Source organism: Fistularia commersonii, chromosome 2 (genome assembly GCF_037954325.1).
Source record: "Fistularia commersonii isolate RoL2024-O1a breed Wild chromosome 2, RoL_Fcom_v1.0, whole genome shotgun sequence".
NCBI lineage: Eukaryota > Metazoa > Chordata > Actinopteri > Syngnathiformes > Fistulariidae > Fistularia > Fistularia commersonii.
Genome location: NC_141285.1, coordinates 4,881,432 through 4,899,501, shown reverse-complemented (window position 1 = coordinate 4,899,501; position 18,070 = coordinate 4,881,432). Strand labels below are relative to the sequence as shown.

Here is an 18,070-nt window from a genome sequence, read left to right as displayed (position 1 = left end):
CGCAACCCTGAGTGTAGGATAAGTCTCATAGATAATGAATGAATGAAATGAATGAATGAATAAATTATCCTTATTCTACTGAGTAAATTGTAGAATTAATTTTTTTTTTTACAAACACATTGCTAAGAAATATAGGATGTGTATGTATCCACTATATAATGTAGGATGAAAAAAGCTAAACTAAAATAAGAAAGTAAGTGTGTGTTATGGTGTATTGTAATGTATTGTATTGTAAACAATGACTCCCCCCCCTCCCCGGTGGTAAACACCATTGTCTCAGACAAAGTGCAGACCAAGTGGTTTCAAGCCAGTGAGAGCTGTTGCAGTATCCTTCACTGCTGTCCCAGAACCAAGGTTAACCAACGGAAAATTTTTTGGACCAGTCCGCCCATCTCTACTGTATCAACAGCTGGCAGCTTTTTTAATCAATCAGAGAGGAATCCATTTGCACGATGGACAATCTTTTCATGAGCCTGTTTGCTGTGCAGCCATTGTGAAGTATTTTTTTCAAAGGTGAATAGTAAATGAGACTTTTACTTCGATAGCTTGTGCTCCCCGTCAGAGGCACTCAAAGCGCTATTCTTTGTTGCCCCATTTATGTAACCCCGAGCCCGATGCCATCCAGTTCATGAGGACAAATTAGAGGTTCAATGCCTTCTGGAAACTCCAGGCACAAATTATGGACAAAGGGGTAGTGAAATTTTACATAACGCCGCCCCACCTCCTCTTAAGACGTACATCAAGCCTCGCTCCCAACTCACAGGTCGAGTGCTAAGGTCGGTGTCTAGAGGAGACTGCAATGTTCCTAAAAGAAAGTCTGCCTTTTCTCAATCTGCCTTTTCCTGTAAAGCCATAAAAATATGGAATGGGCTTCCAGATAATCTAAAGAACATGACTGATTTTCACACCTTTGCACGGGCTGTTAAAAATTGAATTCTGGAGCCCCAAACATGCTCACACTAACAATCCCAGACGGGTATTTTGACCAATATCCGGTCATCTGGTCATCTGACCAAAGTAATAATATCACAACAATATCACAACAATAGCACTTTCAACTTGCAAAATACATATTTTATTGCCTGTTTATATATTGTATAGTTATTTTACTGCCTATCTGTATATTTTATATATATTATCTATTTTGTACAGTTTCATATTTGTATTGTCCAGGACTACAGATGGAAATTAGCTATGAGCTACAATCTGGTACAAACATCTCTGCCTCTGTGCTTAATGTAATTGTACACTGCCCTAATAAACTTCTAAACAAAACAAACAAACAAATGAGTATTTCTCTTCGTGAACCCAAGGACCCTAAAACTAAAAGGGGTTAGATCAAAATTTAATTGATTTATTAGGTAGAGATGAGGTCACTTTATGCACTATTGGTTGTGGGTTTGTGCAATCTGTGAATCTGAAAATTGTGAGGGAATGCTCATTAATCACATCTTTCCACGAAAAAAAAGGCGTTTTATGGGAAAAACCTGATTTGATTTTATTGCCTTTCTTACCAAGCTGGGCAAGTGAATAAGGTTGGACAAAGTTTTATGTTGAAAGCTGGTAAATGAACCCTTTAGCAGTTGTGGACCCTTCGCAATAATAGCCCCCTAGACGAAAGAGTGCTACTGCAAAGCGTTCAGACAAGAATAGATCCTTTACTGAGGTAATGGTGCAAATACTATCAGCAGACACTCAAAAAAACAGATCCAGTGATGTTACAGGACTGTTACATCCAAGTATAATTGGAGAATCCTTTTAGTTTTTTTTTTTGTTGTTTTTTTTTTAGGTGGTAATGGTTTGGTAATGGGGGCATTACTGTAATGCCCTTGGTCTTCCAGCCCAAGCCGATGACAATTTGGCAGATATTTTGGACCACTAGATGATGTGTGCCAATTTTCAAGTCATACCTCACACCAAATTACAGGTCTTTTTATGTGGGAGGTGGTGATTCTGAGGCTTGCGTGGAGCACTAGACTCAAAAATATCTACAGATCAAAGAGTAATCCCACTATCATGTGCAAAATGGAAAACAATTGATTGATGATTGTTAATAGTTGATTTTACACTGGGAAACAGTGTGGACAAGGCAGCACATGACAATAAAGACGCATCTAGAAATTTGGTCTATTTTCATCAAAGTACTTGCTCCAGTAATGCAAAATGTCTTTTCGGAAATAAAAAGTTAAAATGTATAAGTAGAACCTGAGATTATATTGTTGTAGCCTGCCGTCATTTCCAAAGATGGTAAAAACAGCAAACAGTCATCATGTAAAGGCACTGTACTACCCTGTTGGTATTTAACACATGATGATATGGTTTTATCAACAAGCCAGCTCAACTCAAATACTGAAGAGATTTGCCGAAAAAAGGGAGATGCATCCATGCAGGGCGAAGTAATTTTGGACAGAACACAGTGCCAGAGTCAACCACATTCATTTATCGATCAGTGCATACTTACATATTGACCTCCGGGATTTAACCACATTACCACATCACCACATCTTAATTTTCAATTAATTTCATTATTATTAATTGTATACATTTGCAGAACGTATTCTGCTTGGGATATAGCTGTGTGTTAAGTAGTGTATCATCCTGGCTTATGTCCACTGCTCCGTTCAGCAGGCAGCCATGGTTCAGCACCATGTTGATCCTGGATTAATGCAAACTGTTAAGGATAAGAGGATCATCCAGCATCATTTTTTCACAAATGGCTCTTTATTTGTATTTATCAAGGTTTGGCTGCTGATCGAAATTATTGTTTACACACAGCATATACAAATTTAGAAAAACCTCAGTTTAAGTCACTTTTATTCGAAATTTTGTTGTTTTTATATGTTTGATTGTAGGGGAGAACTTTTTGATTCCACACAGAAAGGGTCCCGTCGGCATTAAGCCAGGAACCTTCATGCTGTGAGGAGGACATGCTAACTGCTGCAACAATGTACAGGCTATGCATGTCTGGTTCCCCATGATTTTAAAACATGCATGGGGGAAATCCATTATATTCATTCAGGTGTGTGATTAAGCGTAAATGGTTGCATGTCTCTAATGAAAATGAAATGGGCAAGATGTTTTCTCAGGTTTGGTGAGCGTTACGCAATATATGTTTTTAAGGAGAAATTATAAAATCAGCGTCATCTCAAGCCAACACCCACTCAGATGGTGGGGTAATGTTCGATAGCAATGCAGGAAATAAAAGTTATAGTTTGAGTGAAACTAGTGGCGCAGTAATGCAGTGATTTGCAAAAACGAGAGGGACCCTGGATTGATTGCCGCAGGTGGACTTGGTGTGGAGTTTGCATGTTCTCCCCATGTCTGGGAGGGTCTCCCACAGTCCAACCACATGCAGGCGATAAAGTGAAAACCTAAAATTGCCCCTCAGTCTTGTACTTCAGACTTCAGACACACAGCGCTTTTTAGGCAAGAGGTGACTCCATTACCTCTAGTTTCTCGCACTCTCTGCTCAACTCCATCCATCACTGGCTCTCTCCTTCATTCGTCCCTCTCCTCCTCCTCCTCCTCCTCCTCCTCTCTTTGTTGCTCTGCATGTCTATAGCTCTCTTTTCAGACACTAAATCACTGTCGTCCCATTAGACCGCTGGTGTATGTTGTCTTTTTCTTTCAGCCCATGAATAAATTATCAAAGAGAACAAGAGGCTCTTTTTCCTTCACGGAAAACAATAGCGCATGCCTGTGTCGGAGAAAGAAAAAAAAGCGTGGGCATCGATGAGTAAATGGAATTGTCATTCATTCGGTGCAGATTCGGCGGGGCTTTATCGCAAGGTACTCGATACATCTGGATTGAGTAGGAAAACAGGCGACTGGGATCAGATGCGACAAATAAAATGCATTCGGCAGCAGGTAAACGCCTACCTGTTGACGGTTGTCTTAACAGGGCAGTGTTCGGTGACTAATAATGCCTCTAACACACACAGATATACACAAGTATGCCACACACCTAGATAGATATAACCTCTGAGGCCTGACAGTCAAAGGATCCGATAGTGTGACCACAATGAGGCAAATCAATAATGTGGATTTGCCCTGCTGAAGGGAGAGAATAAAGCCTTCCAAGAAAACAAACACACACACAATCATAAACACACAACATCCCCCCCCCACACACAATGCATTTACAAATACACACAAAAACAAGCTCCCTTCCCGCCCAGGACGCAGATATCGCATTCAATCACAACCGCATTCCGCCGTGATCCGTCCGAGCCCGTACACCGCTGAGACTGTTATATCCCAGCTTACCTCGGAAAACAGAGAGACCCATGTCCACTGAGCTGCCTGGCATTTACTGAGCTTTGAGTTTTGTAAAAAAAAAAAAAAAAAAGTGAATCACGCAACAGATTTACTGTCAGTCCCCAGCTTGGTTTCAGAGCCTCGTCCTTAAATTTTTTTCTCCACTGGGGTTGATATTGCTGTGAATCTTATTCTGAAACAGATAATATCAGAGTTGCATATATTTTTTTCACCCTGGTGTTATGAGTCCGTGATGGGAACCAGTGAAACCCTCAAGTCTAATCGCTGATATCTACTCCTGCTACTTGACGCATAGCACAGAAGAGGCTCTTTCAGTGGAGAACTGTGCATTCTCGTACCCTCTCTTAGTTGACAGAGTATTTCAGAATGTACAGATTGAGATGTGTTCGCGAGAACAGGGAGTTCAAGAGAATCCCAGCTCAATGTGAGCTGATCCGAGGATTATGACCAATATAAAATGCTATAATGCCCAAAAGTGTCATTTCTCAGTTGTCTCAGTTGTCATCTTCAAAATGCTGATTATTTAAATTCACATCTAACATACGCGATAAAAAAATTATGAATTTGATGGATGTATAGAACATGATGGATTGAATAGTCCAAATTAAAATACTCTTCTACTGTCCTGACCACTTGGAATCCAAATATATAATCCAGTGAACACCCATTTAACTGCGCTTTTGTTCATCTGCCATTCCATGTTTGCAGAACCATTTCCAGACACGTCTGCTAAGGCGCTGTGTATTTCCATTTCCCCTGTAGCTACTCATCTGTCCTTGTGTGAAAGCAACAAGGCCCCCCGAATAACAGCTTGCGATCGGCCCACGATTTATGAAACAAGTGAAAATTGGAAGGAATTGGGGAAAAAAAAAAAAGGACAGAGTGAATCAGCCGATCTCAATGAAAATTTGAAGCTTAGCAGATTTGTCCAGTTGCCAGGCTACGGATTTCAATCTATGTCGGAACACTAACGTACACTTGCCAAAGTCCAATTAGCTTTGCTGTTTAATTAGTGCCTAAAGGCATGGAATAGGAAGTGGGGAAAGTTAGGCAAAACTGAGCTCTGGCATCCCCCAATCAAGCTGAATAAAAATATTTCACATAGATGCTAAGTGGAACCTCAGACAACTAGTTGGTATTTCATATATATAAATGTTACATCTGTGTGGAATAAATTGCCTATTGTCAAAAATCCATGTTGGTTTTAATTATGTTGGAAATTTACAAAATGCTCATTATGACAAAGAACTGTCTGAGTAGCATCAGCTCAGGAATACTGCTGTTTAATTTAATACAGCAGTGCAGTGTTTTCTTGTTAATTTGTACTTGTAATATCCAACATATTGCAGTTGAATTGGTGTATATTCATCTTCGTACTTGTCTTTGAAAAAAAAAATCTACCTTTCTGTATAAAATAGGTCGATGATAACATTCTTTTGTGTCATTTCCTCCCTTTTTTTAGAAAAGCAAATTCAACAGTTTATTCATATATAGGGAAAATGTAATATGCACAATAAATAAGTAAAATTATTGCTATAAAATGTATGCATAACATAATCGCAGATTTACAGGTGAAAAACTGCTGAATACAATTCCAGTCCTGCAAAATACCATGTATTTTGTAATAGTACATTTGATAAGTCTATGTAAATAAATGCTGGCAAAAAAAGGAAACAAACAGACAAAAAAATACATGTATATATAAATTATTATACAAATAAATACATATATACATACACAAAAAATAGATAAACTGTTGCCTGTTTAGGATTTATTTATTTTGCGGGAGGTGCAAATTAGTGCATTGGCCTCCCTTTATTATTATTCCTTGCCAATACCGATTCTTTATTTAGTTTTTAACCATGCAACCCTTCTTTTCAGTATTGCGTTTAAACTGATTCGAAAGTGGAAAACAATACATTCAACTTAGACTTAGACAAGTTTTTTTTTTTTGCAAATTACCATAAATGTCATTTTATAAAGCAACTCTGATTGAAATGAGCTATACAGGAGGCTGTTGTTACTTAAAGGGACATTAAGGCAATGCACATTCACTGGGAGAGTCTGATCATTTGTTACTGCCGCCCCCCCGGACTTCACGGTACAACAACCTGCGAAGGGCTCTGGGTGAGGAAGCAACGCGTCTAAAAAAGATGCATATAAAACTCTGCTCAGTGAGCAGTGTAACGGGTAACCGCGGGAGCAGCCCTCCCAAAATCTCAGCAGTTTGGGCAAGCCTGGTTGTCATAAAGCGGATTTGTTAAACAAACTGCGATGAACTGTGTGAGAGACTGCAGGGAGCAGAGCCTGAAGGCACAGATTCAATTCTCGGCCTATTTTGTGTGATGAAGCTTAGATACGCCAAGGATATTTATTTTTATTTTTTTGGTTGTAAACACATAAAACAAGGAATTCATCGTAAAATGAGGCTACGGTTATTTTGACAACACTATTAATCATTATCATCCAAAGCATCAATTAAAATTTGGTTATATCTCAAGTATTTCAAGGCACAAAAAAATAGAATTTTAAAAATGTGGGTTGCAATACAAATTTTATCATAAATAGTTTTTGTTTATTTTTAAGCACTGAAATGGATATTGGGTATTCCGAATTTAAAGCAGGCTTGCTGACATATTTTTATGTTTCACTTGTGTTTCACTTGTGTTAAACTTATATTGAGATTATTCAATATACAGGACTGTCTCAGAAAATTAGAATATTGTGATAAAGTTCTTTATCTTCTGTAATGCAATTACAAAAACAAAAATTCACTACAAATCAACTGAAATTTTGCAAGCCTTTCATTATTTTAGTATTGCAGATTATGGCTTACATCTTAAGAAAACTCAAAAATCCTATCACAAAATATTAGAATTTCATGGAAAAATAATTTTTGTTTTTTTGATTGCATTACAGATAAAGATAAAGAACTTCATCACAATATTCTAATTTTCTGAGACACTTCTGTATATATGCTTTTTAATTCCTCTTCCCTCAGCCGCAGGGAATGTTCAAATCTTTGTAGTTAACGGTTAACAGTTAAGACAATTTATTTTTCATTGTATTTCTTATTCTTCCTCCCTCCTACTATTATCTATTACTGTTCAGTTTTTACTTGACACTCTGGCACAACAATTTCCTTCGGAAAGTTGTTCTCATCTCATCTCATCTCATTCTGATGTATCAACTGCCACCGACCCGAAAATAAGTAAATATTTAAACTTCCTTTGACTTGAAGAGGGTCACTGTATATGAAAATTCTCTAGAAAACATTCGGGACAAAGCCAAAAACAAGAAAAGCACATTCAGATAACACATTGTAATCTAAGTCCTCAATCAGCTGATAACAAAAGCCAGCTTTTGCTTCCAATTGATCAGTATCGCATTACAGATTAGGGTTCATTTCACCTCAGCCCGGAGTGATTACATGGATTTTCCTCAACCTTTCCTACATCAAATATTCCCTTTCATTCCACTCCATCCAAACAGTTGGCGGCTGCGGACTTGATCCGTACCGCAAGAGCCGCGCAGCACGAGGAATTGGTGAGATTACCGCACAGGCGAATTTGCTTCAAGCAGGCAAGTTTTTTTTTTGTTTTTTTTTTTTCGAACTGAGACAACACGGACAAATCAATCGCCATCACAATCGGAAGTCGTTTCTTACAAAGAAATGACAGCGGCGCCTGACGAATGTCTTGAACACCTGCGTTGTCGCCCGCAAGGGAAAAACATGTACTTCTACAGTCGATGCCCCATCAAAACAGAGGACAGGAGGATTGACAAACTGACGGTTTTGTCCGGTGACATTGTTATTTAACTCCGCTTTGCCAAAAAAAAAAAAAAAAACAATTTGGTAAAATTCAAAATTCTCAAGATATGTCGGTATCTTCTTTTGCTTAACATGTTTGTTTATGAATTACTTGTAACAATGCTGGAGAAGGCTGCATGAATATACAGCAAAGAAAAAAAATAGTGGATACCGCTGGGCCGGTTGTGTGAGGGAATTTAAATATTGAATAATTCATCCGGTAAAAAGTGGGAACTTCTTTTTAACAACAAGGAAACAACTGTTGCATACACCTCAGTTAAATCTCTAGTAAACAGATTAAGGATTAGATTATGAACTACTTGTGTGCTGTCACAGTGAAAGCCCTGCAAAGCCTGACGGTTTCCCGCAGTAATTTTACGAGCAAATCCTCAATTAAACACAAAACTAGCCGCAAATATCCGTCATGCATTATCCAGACAACAAAGTCTGCTAAATCCCAAATCAAATGAAAAAGATCAAATCCTGTGAATTATGAGTGACAGAGGCAGCTGAATGCTACACTAACCAAATCCACATTGTGATTAATAACACGGTGCACATAAGGGATAAAACATGACTTGGTCTCAAATGGCCTTTTTCAATTACTTACAGAAATGTTGTGAAACTTTCCATGGATTCAAGTGTGCCTGTGGAAGTCTTTTTTTTTTTTTTTGTGTGTGTGTGTTTCTGAACGATTTAAGACCTTCTGGGACACTCAATACATCTCCCACTGATGAAAATAAAACCATGACCTCAAATGAGGCCTTTTTAAAAATATTTCTGTAAAATGTTACTGCTGTTGAAAAACATGAGGCTGGAGTATCTCGCGCTCATCGAGACCTCAATCACCGAGCGAGGACCACCGCCACGGCAGAAAATGATCCAATTCAATCAACGCCCAAATGATGTTATAAACGGAATTACATTTTGCCCCACAGGTCAGGGACCACAACCACACACACACACACACACACACTCTCTCTTTCATGCTGCAGGTGGGTGTAATTTTGGGACCCAGGTGCTGCTGCAAAACCCAGTGACTTATTGGATACGTCATTTTAGAATAGAACATTCATAAATCTGAGTTATAACTTTCAACATGAATCAAACTTTTACAGGTTGTGGGAGTTTTCCTGCTACTATGACATTCATCAAACTTCAGATGTGGTGAAAGTGAAATTCGCTTGCTCGGAGTAGGAAAGCACAATTGCTTTTCTTTTGTTGAAAGAAAAAAAAGAGAGCAAGATGTTCAGAAGCATATGAAAATGCATCTGGACACAGACAAGGTCCAAAAAGCATTGCCTGTCATTTTTCCAGACAGAAGAGTTTTGGGTTTTTTTTTCCTCCTTTGTACTGCCATAGGATTGTAATTTCCTATCTTTTTATGTTTCTTTTTGTTTCTCTGAGCATTACCTGTCAAATGGCTCTTCAGCGTAGGTCCTTGACACTTAAAAGGAGTTTATTGAGACTTTTTTTTTTATGCGAACAGAGAAAAACCTGTGAGATCAAACGCAACTGTTTAACATGTATTGTATCAGGTTGGGCAGTTTTAGCTGTCAGAGAACTTTTCAAATATCCAGTAAAGGAAACCATTTTAAGACAAGAAAAGAAAAGCAGTCATAAATGAAGAACAGTGTTCCTAAAGTTTTGAATACGTGTTTTTATTTTTTCTTTATCTTGTGGTCCTTTTATTTACCCGCTAAACATAATGAAGATAGGGAAAGCGAGTTTAAACTAGATAATTGGAAAAATTATGAATATTAGATAGTAGAAATATTCTATATACACTCTTTAGATTCAAGTCCAATAATTCAGATTGAAAAATGATTTGGATGAACCACAAAGATAACAAAAGAAAAAGATATTGGGAAATGGGCTCATTGTTTTTTTCTGGCTTAAAGGACATTAGCAACAAATCACTGATTAAATTGCTGGCTATGTTTACATTTACTCCCTCTTGGTGATAATTGCTCATTAAAATTACAATAACAATGTGATTGCTGGTTTATTATTTCCTACAATATAAGAACTTTGGGGCTCATAGGGCTTTTTTGATTGACATTCAACCAATCAGGGGGGAACCCTACCTCTCGCCCAATGAAAGCCGGGATGGGCTCCGGCTCCTCCAAAACTCTGACTGCAGGATAAGCAGTATAGATAATGAATGAATAGATTCATATGAAAATCAAAATGAATTCACGAATGGAATATCCTTACTAGAGGCCTGAATTTTCTACGATATACACGATTGTTTTGGGCCTAGTGTTTTGCAGAATTGCATTCGGAAACATTCCCATTATCACGAAAAACAGCCGGTGTCCTGCTCCTTCAACTAACATTTTTACAAACTGCAGAGAAAAAATTGGCACCCATCACGTAATTGCGCCGCTCACTTTATCGTATTGTACACCAGTTTCATTCTGTGTCTCACATACTGTAGCAACCACAAGAAAAACACATTTTCGACAGGAGGGAGATTTCAAGGTGGTGATTGTTTCGGCTATTTCCATTAATACACAATTATAGCCCTTACTGTATGTTGTCAATATCTAATGATTGGATTAAATTCAAATTCATTCAATGTTACTTGAAGATGGTCTTTGTGACAATGCCAAATTTTTCCAAATGCATTTCTGGTTTTAAACAATGGTGCATGTCCCATAAAATTCAAACCTATAAATCACAAACACTGAGAATGGCTTCTGCAGGAAAATAGGAGCTCCGTCTACATGTGAAAATCTTAAATGAAACATTTTGGGGAAAAAAGATTCTGATATTTATGGAATTTGAGGAAGAAGATTTTGGTATTTTAAGAGTTTTAATTGATTTTTATTCTGCAAAAAAAGTCATCTATATGTTATTATGTATAAAAGTTGTACTAGAGGAGCTTTGGTGGATTGTTAGCCTTTTAAGAACCATATATTTGCTTCCTTCCACTCTAGGAAGAGCACATTGTGCTGGAATTTGAAGGAGTAAGACCCCGTTTGCACGCCAAATAAAAGCAAAAACTTGACTTGCCGTTCGGCTATCTGTTTCAAAAACGGAAAATTTGAAAGGAAATCCCCATGTAGACGGAGAAAACAGCACACATTGAAAAGTTTTGAGCAGTTGGGTAGACCATAACAACAATGTCTCCAAGACAGGAAGCAACTCTACACATGGATGGGAGTTAGTTAATCACAAATCAAAACAAAAACACAGTTGTGAGAACGTGGCCCCAGGATATCTCGATACCTTGATATTAACTCCATGCCAATCTTATATTTTTTTTTAACGTCTCTCAAACTCTGAGATTTAACAACACTGGAATTAGCCTTAAACAAATCCATACTAATTTATCCCTGCTCAGATTTCCATCGTGACGCTGAGTCGGTCAATAGTGCATTTAGAGAACACTAAGTTTTTTGGCACAATTTCAATAACAGTAAAGGACAGCCAAAATAGTCCAAAGACAAACAGAGACTGATGAAATAAAGTGGGGCTAAGGAAACGAAACGCTTCTATTAATGAATCCCGACATCCATTATCGGAATGCATTTCAACTTGTGTCTCGAACTCGTGATTGCGATCTTCCTGCCACCATAAGCAAATGGACACACACACACACACACGAACACACACTCACTGGTGATTCAAAAAGTGGTAACAAGGCAGAAACAGAAAAAAGACAGAGAGCTTCCATCTTCCTCTCACATCTGTGAATTATTAGTAAAGAGAGCAGTTATGGGAGATGAAGAATTGTCCATAACGCACTGTAATCAATATAATTACGCTTACACTTCATTAGGACGGTTTAATTCTAGAGGTTTCAAATAGATGCCTCATTGGTTTTCAGTCTCCTCAGAGGGCGACAGAGAAAAAAGTGTTGCATTGCTGATCTCAAAGCATTTTTAAGGAGAGACGGTTAAATCACAGCTTTAGTTAATCATGTCGGTTTTATATAAGCAGGCAAATATGGAAAACGAATGGATTGTGTTATGCCAATGGACATGCGTGGACCATGATTTGGATTGTAAGACCTTATGTTCCCAGCAGAGAGCTGCGTTCCTCTAATACAAACCTACTAGCAGTACCTTTTCCTCGCTCTAAGCGATCTCAGGCAAAACTGTTCTCAGTTCTACTACCTCAGTGGTGGAACAAACTTCCGGAAGCAACAAGACTAGCATCATCTCTCTCAACCTTCAAGAAACAGCTAAAAACTTTTCTCTTTCAGGACTTCTTACTGCGCTGATGCTTGAGCTGCCCCAGATCAGGTTAGGCACCAAGTTAGGCTATGCAGTGTGTGTGTGTGTGTGTGTGTATACGTTAATGTTCATCTTTGTCAAAAAAAAAACAAAAAAACACTAACCCCAGCTTACTGTTCTGTATATTTCCTGTACATCTTGTATTTGCAAGTGTTATTTGCAGTCCTTTTGTCCTCTATTGTAAGTTGCTTTGGATAAAAGCGTCTGCCAAATGTAATGTAATGTAATGTAATATTGTGACCCATGAGAAATGCAATTCAAACTAGGTGTATCCCATGATATTTCCCAGGCTTTCGAGGGGATGAATTGACAGGATGGATTCTGTATTCGCTGCGAAACACCAACCCCAAATGTGGGCCGACTTGGTGTCTGAGTCTCCTAAACTCAAGGTCCGAACAGGCTGGAAACGAGAAGGACGGGTGAGAAGGGTGGAGAGAAAAAAAACAAACAAATTACGACTCACAGCATGTTTTTCCTTCCATGATTTCTAGATTAAAACAGCTTTCATGTCAGCAAGCATACTCAATGACTAACAAGCCTCTGTCTCAAACATGCACATGCACACACACACACACACACACACACACACACACACACACACACACACACTCGCTGATGCGCAGTAGAAATGTCCTTAAATATCTCCTTGACACAGGGGCAAATCAACAGCAGGAGAAATGCTGATAAGACGGAAGAAAAGAAGATGAACAACTCCACATCTATGCCAGGACACACACACGCACAAACACATAAAAAAAAACAAACACACACATATGGACTCACACCTACACACACACATTGTGTAAAACATCTGCGGGTGTACAGAGAAGCTGCAACCTTCTGATTTAAGATTCATGAAGGGTGTTTCTGCCTGTCGCACACACACACACACACACACACACACTAATAAGAACAAACAAACATAAAAAAGTGATCCATATAGTTTGAATTGTTGCACAAGGCAGAATCGATGAATAAAAACAATATAGACGGACGCCTGATTGCGCTCCAAGGATTCCCGCCATTGGATGTGAGTTTGGAGTAGATGGAGCCGTGTGGCTGGAAACTATCGGCAATCGAAAATGACACTCGGGTGTGACTCGTTACCGCCGACGCGAAATAGAATAATGGTGTTTCTCGGGAGGCATGGCCTGGAAAGGAGAGGAATGAAGGTTAGCCACGGCGAGCGGTGAGAAGGATCCAAGTGGAACGGTGAGGCTACAGGGAGTGGAGATAAAGAAGTTGGAGGATTTGAAGTACTTTGGGTCAACAGTCCATAGCAATTGGGGGGTGCTGGGAAGAGGTGAAGTGTTCAAGCAGGTTGTAACCTGTGGAGAAAAGTGCCAGGTGTGTGTGCAAGACAGTACACCAGGAATGCTATATGGATTACAGATGGATTACGGGCGTTAAGGAAAAGACTGGAAGCAGAGAGAAAAGATGAGGTTCTCTTTGGGATTGACAAGGATGGATTGGATCAGGAATGAGTCCCTCAGAGGGGCAATACATGCTGGATATTTTTGAGATGAAGTCAGACTGAGATGCTTTGGACACGTACCATGTACCACAGGGGGGTAAATATATTGGTAGAAGGATGCTAAAGGTTGGATCTATCAGGCAGGAGGCCTCGAGGAAGATCGAAGATGGATGGGAGGAAAGAGGGCTTTAAGCTAGTTGATGCGCGAGAAGAGGATTCAGAAAATAGTTAGATGTAAGAAGCTGATTTTGGCTGTGGCGACCCCTTAGGGGAGCAGGAAAGAGAAAAAGAAGATTTTGAACCACCTTATCAAACTAAAAATAGTCAGTGTTTTAGCAGTGCAAACAATTCCTGCTAAATCAACAAGTTTACAATACTTGTCACCTGAAAACAAATATACTTAAGTTGTTCGCAGACCAACAACATAACAATGTAGGCACAGACGATAGTGAATATTCACCAAAATATTTTTAAGGGTGGCCAATTCCCCCGGGGTCTCATCTCAATACGCCTTTCAATGAATAGTCTTTGATGGCTATCTGTGTTTGCTGTGGTCTCTGCTTCCAGCATTTTGAATGTATATAAAACATTTTTGAATCATGAGAGAAACACGTATGGATGGAAAAGCCTTGTTTCTTTGTGCCACTGACCACAGAATAACCCTGAATTCAATGATAACATATCCACATTTCTATCCTCCCCACTGTACCTGTGATTCATCCATCCATCCATCCATCCATCCATCCATCCATCCATCCATCCATCCATCGTATGTCACTTATCCTACTCAGAGTCATGGGCGGATGCTGCAGGGTACACCACTGTCGCCAATCAATAGCAGCGATTGATTGGCGACAGATTCCGACAGATGGCTAACTACTGCACTAATGTGCCACCTCATGATCTATCTATCTATCTATCTATCTATCTATCTATCTATCTATCTATCTATCTATCTATCTAGCTATTTATCTATCTATCTATCTATCTATCTATCTATCTATCTATCTATCTATCTATCTATCTACAGGACTGTCAGAAACTTGGAATATTGTGATAAAGTTCTTTATCTTCTATAATGCAATTACAAAAAAAATGTCATACATTCTGGATTAATTACAAATCAACTCTATCAAAATCAACAATATTGCAAGCCTTTTGTTATTTTAATATTGCAGATTATGGCTTACATGTTAAGAAAACTCAAAAATCCTATCTCAAATTACTAGAATATCATAAAAAAGTAATTTTTGTTTTTTTAATTGCAATACAGAAGATAAAGAACTTTTTCACAATATCCTAATTTTCTGAGACAGTCCTGTATCTATCTATCTATCTATCTATCTATCTATCTATCTATCTATCTATCTATCTATCTATCTATTCATTCTTTTATGTTAAATAAAAACAGAAAAATATCCTCCTGGGTAGTTGGCAGTCAGTAAGCTTGTAAACATTTGCAAACCAGTTGACAAACTCGCAGTGTCACATACTAGTAAAGCAATCCCAACCATACTCTAACCTCTGCTTGACCTCAAACAACGCCTACGGATTTAGATCACAGGGACTTTTATTCAATAAACGTAGGTACTTTACAATGGCATATTGGTTTAGATTTACAGTCTTATAAATATGAGCCAAACCTGCTGCACGCACAAAGAGGAACTGACCGCAAAGTGTCAGGTTAGCAATCACGTGAAATGAAGTTGGTCAAGGTTATGGTCACAACAGACTCTGTAAGTAGGGAATATCTGTCCAGAGGGAACTTGTGGTTAACGCTTGAAAAAAAGTGAGGCTTGAGGCTCTATTGCTTTTTCAAATCCACTTTCTTCGATGTCAGGACGGAACTTTCATGTTTGGTAACTTCGACAGCAGGCAAGTTTTGATGAAGTTACAACTGTTAAACTGTAGTTAGAGGTCCGATGCGTTCCAACACCATGATTTTGTTGTTTTCTTTTTTTTTCTTAATTTGCGCTTAAGGAAGCATCAAGTCTCAAGTCCAAGTGAGGCGGAAAGTTGAAGTAAAAGTTGTGTCATTTTAAAAAAAAAACTTTGAAAATGACACAGCGGAGCTTAAACTAGCACCACTACATGAAATAATCTTTATTTTAAATGATATTAATCTTCCAAAACCCTAATACTACATCCTTCCATCCAGTAAATGGCAGAGTTGTAGTCTTAATTTTATTTTATTTTTTTTCCCCCATTCTGTTTCAATTGTACTTTTGATCTTCAAATTAACGAAAAAACTTAAAAAGGTCAATTTCATCCTTGATCTAGTTTCTGTGGTGACACGAAAGCCTAAATTTGAATGCAGCATAATCGCTGTCGTAGCAAATGTGAACTATGTGTAATATCCTATTAAAAGTTTAATTTAGCAAGACAGAGCAGCAATATACAAAGGGCATTTTTTTTTCTTTATCTTTTCTTTAAACTGGAAATAATTGTATCCTGATTTCTTTTGACATCGCAGGAAAATATGCATTCTTTTTCTTTCTCATCATGAATTTGTTTATTCCCAATCCTAACAGCGCTGGGCGTCAGATCTTTTGGTCTTTTTTTTGTTTCTTGGGATGCACAAACACAAAAAGACCTGAGATAAAATGTTTTCAAAGCTCCACTGAAAGCCAGACTTAAGAGGAAGTGTTTAACCAAATTGGCCAAGATCCAAATATGAAAGACGTAAAAGTGAAAAAAAAAAGATTGATGATTATGTAATACTTCTGGTATTTAATCAGCCAAGAATATACAACTCAACTTACAAACAGCTAAAAAATGTCAAGTAAATTTTTTACATCAGTGGCTGACATTTATATATATATGTATGTATGTGTGTGTGTGTGTGTGTGTGTGTGTGTACAGTATATGGCAGTGAATTGGAATGGAAACTGGATTTCGGATCAGTATTTTTGGGTGGATTCTTCAGTGGAAGCTAAATACTATGGACCACACTTATTTTTGGAGTCATAAATCCGTTTCATACTGCTTCAGAGGTGAATTTGCTTTATTTAAAACATACGTCGCATGCAGTTATCAAATACGCATGGGTTAATTTCAATATTTTCAGTCTGAGTGTGATATTATTCATTATTAGCAAGGATGTAAAAATGTATCAGGACCAAAATAACATGACATAGATTCAATTATGACTTAATATTTCAGAGGAAAAAAGGGGCCGCGGGATACTGTATGGACAGAATAGCCGAAAGAATTCCTACAAAACCTTGTTATTTTGTTACATTTCACTCTCAGCGGGTACAAATGCCCATAGCCTACATTCCTGCTCCCTGTAGAGCATCTGAACGCTCCACATAGACACGTCCACACACACACACACACACATAAACTCACACACCACACTCACATCAGGCTCTACTCCTGAGAGCTGCTCTATTCCCACATCACTTCTCAGGCCACAGAAATACAAAGCATGACCCAGAAACACTCACACACAGCCATTCCTTCTATGCAGCCCCTTGCTCATTAATAAGAACACAAACAATAAACATGGTGGAATCACTGAGCAACACGGCCCTCACACACTCTTTGAAAAGCAGGGATCCTTGCCAATGCTAATGTACCTTGTACCAAAACATGTACATCTTTACATCTGCATACTCATCGAAAGGTGGACAGTTGCGGCCTACCTTTACGTTTTATTATTTCACGATGCTAACACCTGTCGATTTGCCTGGGAACAAAATGTACGTGTGTGATGTGGGTGAGGGTTGAGGAACCTTCTCAGTGTACACCTAGTGAGGTACTACCCACAAAACCCTTTCTGTGCATGTTTACACGCTCAGGCCTGAATGACAGATGATAACAGAGGTAAACCAAAGTGTCAGCGAGCGACATGAATGTTTATGAGGAGTTTCCCCCTGAGGATCCAGTTTGTGCGGCGCAGAGGTGGAGCGAGTACACAGTCTGTCAGCCTCTGCGCATCATGCATTCATAACAACGCGCAGACACGCAAACGCACAACACTTCCAGTCCTCCTCCTTCACGCCTGGGCAACGCCTCAGACAACCAATGCACGTTTGGTTAAACCATGACGTTTCAGTGCCTTTTCCACTCCCAGAATGAATTCAAGCACCGATTTATTCAAATACATCAGCCGCTAATGGAAGCGGGCACGTGTATTGACTTAACTGGAAATTGATGTGCACATTACTTTGTGATCAATATACAAGGGCGCAGGACGCTAATATATTACTGCTCTTGTTAAGTCATCACTAAGATGTATCTTCATTCCAGTGCTCTCTG

At 38.7% G+C, this 18,070-nt stretch overlaps 1 protein-coding gene across 4 annotated transcripts in view; it reads right to left on the bottom strand.

The window, feature by feature from the left end:
- Nucleotides 1–18,070, bottom strand: part of LOC147236203 (stromal membrane-associated protein 1-like) — a 152,530-nt gene that overhangs the window by 74,432 nt on the left and 60,028 nt on the right. The gene's annotated exons all lie outside the window — the stretch shown is intronic.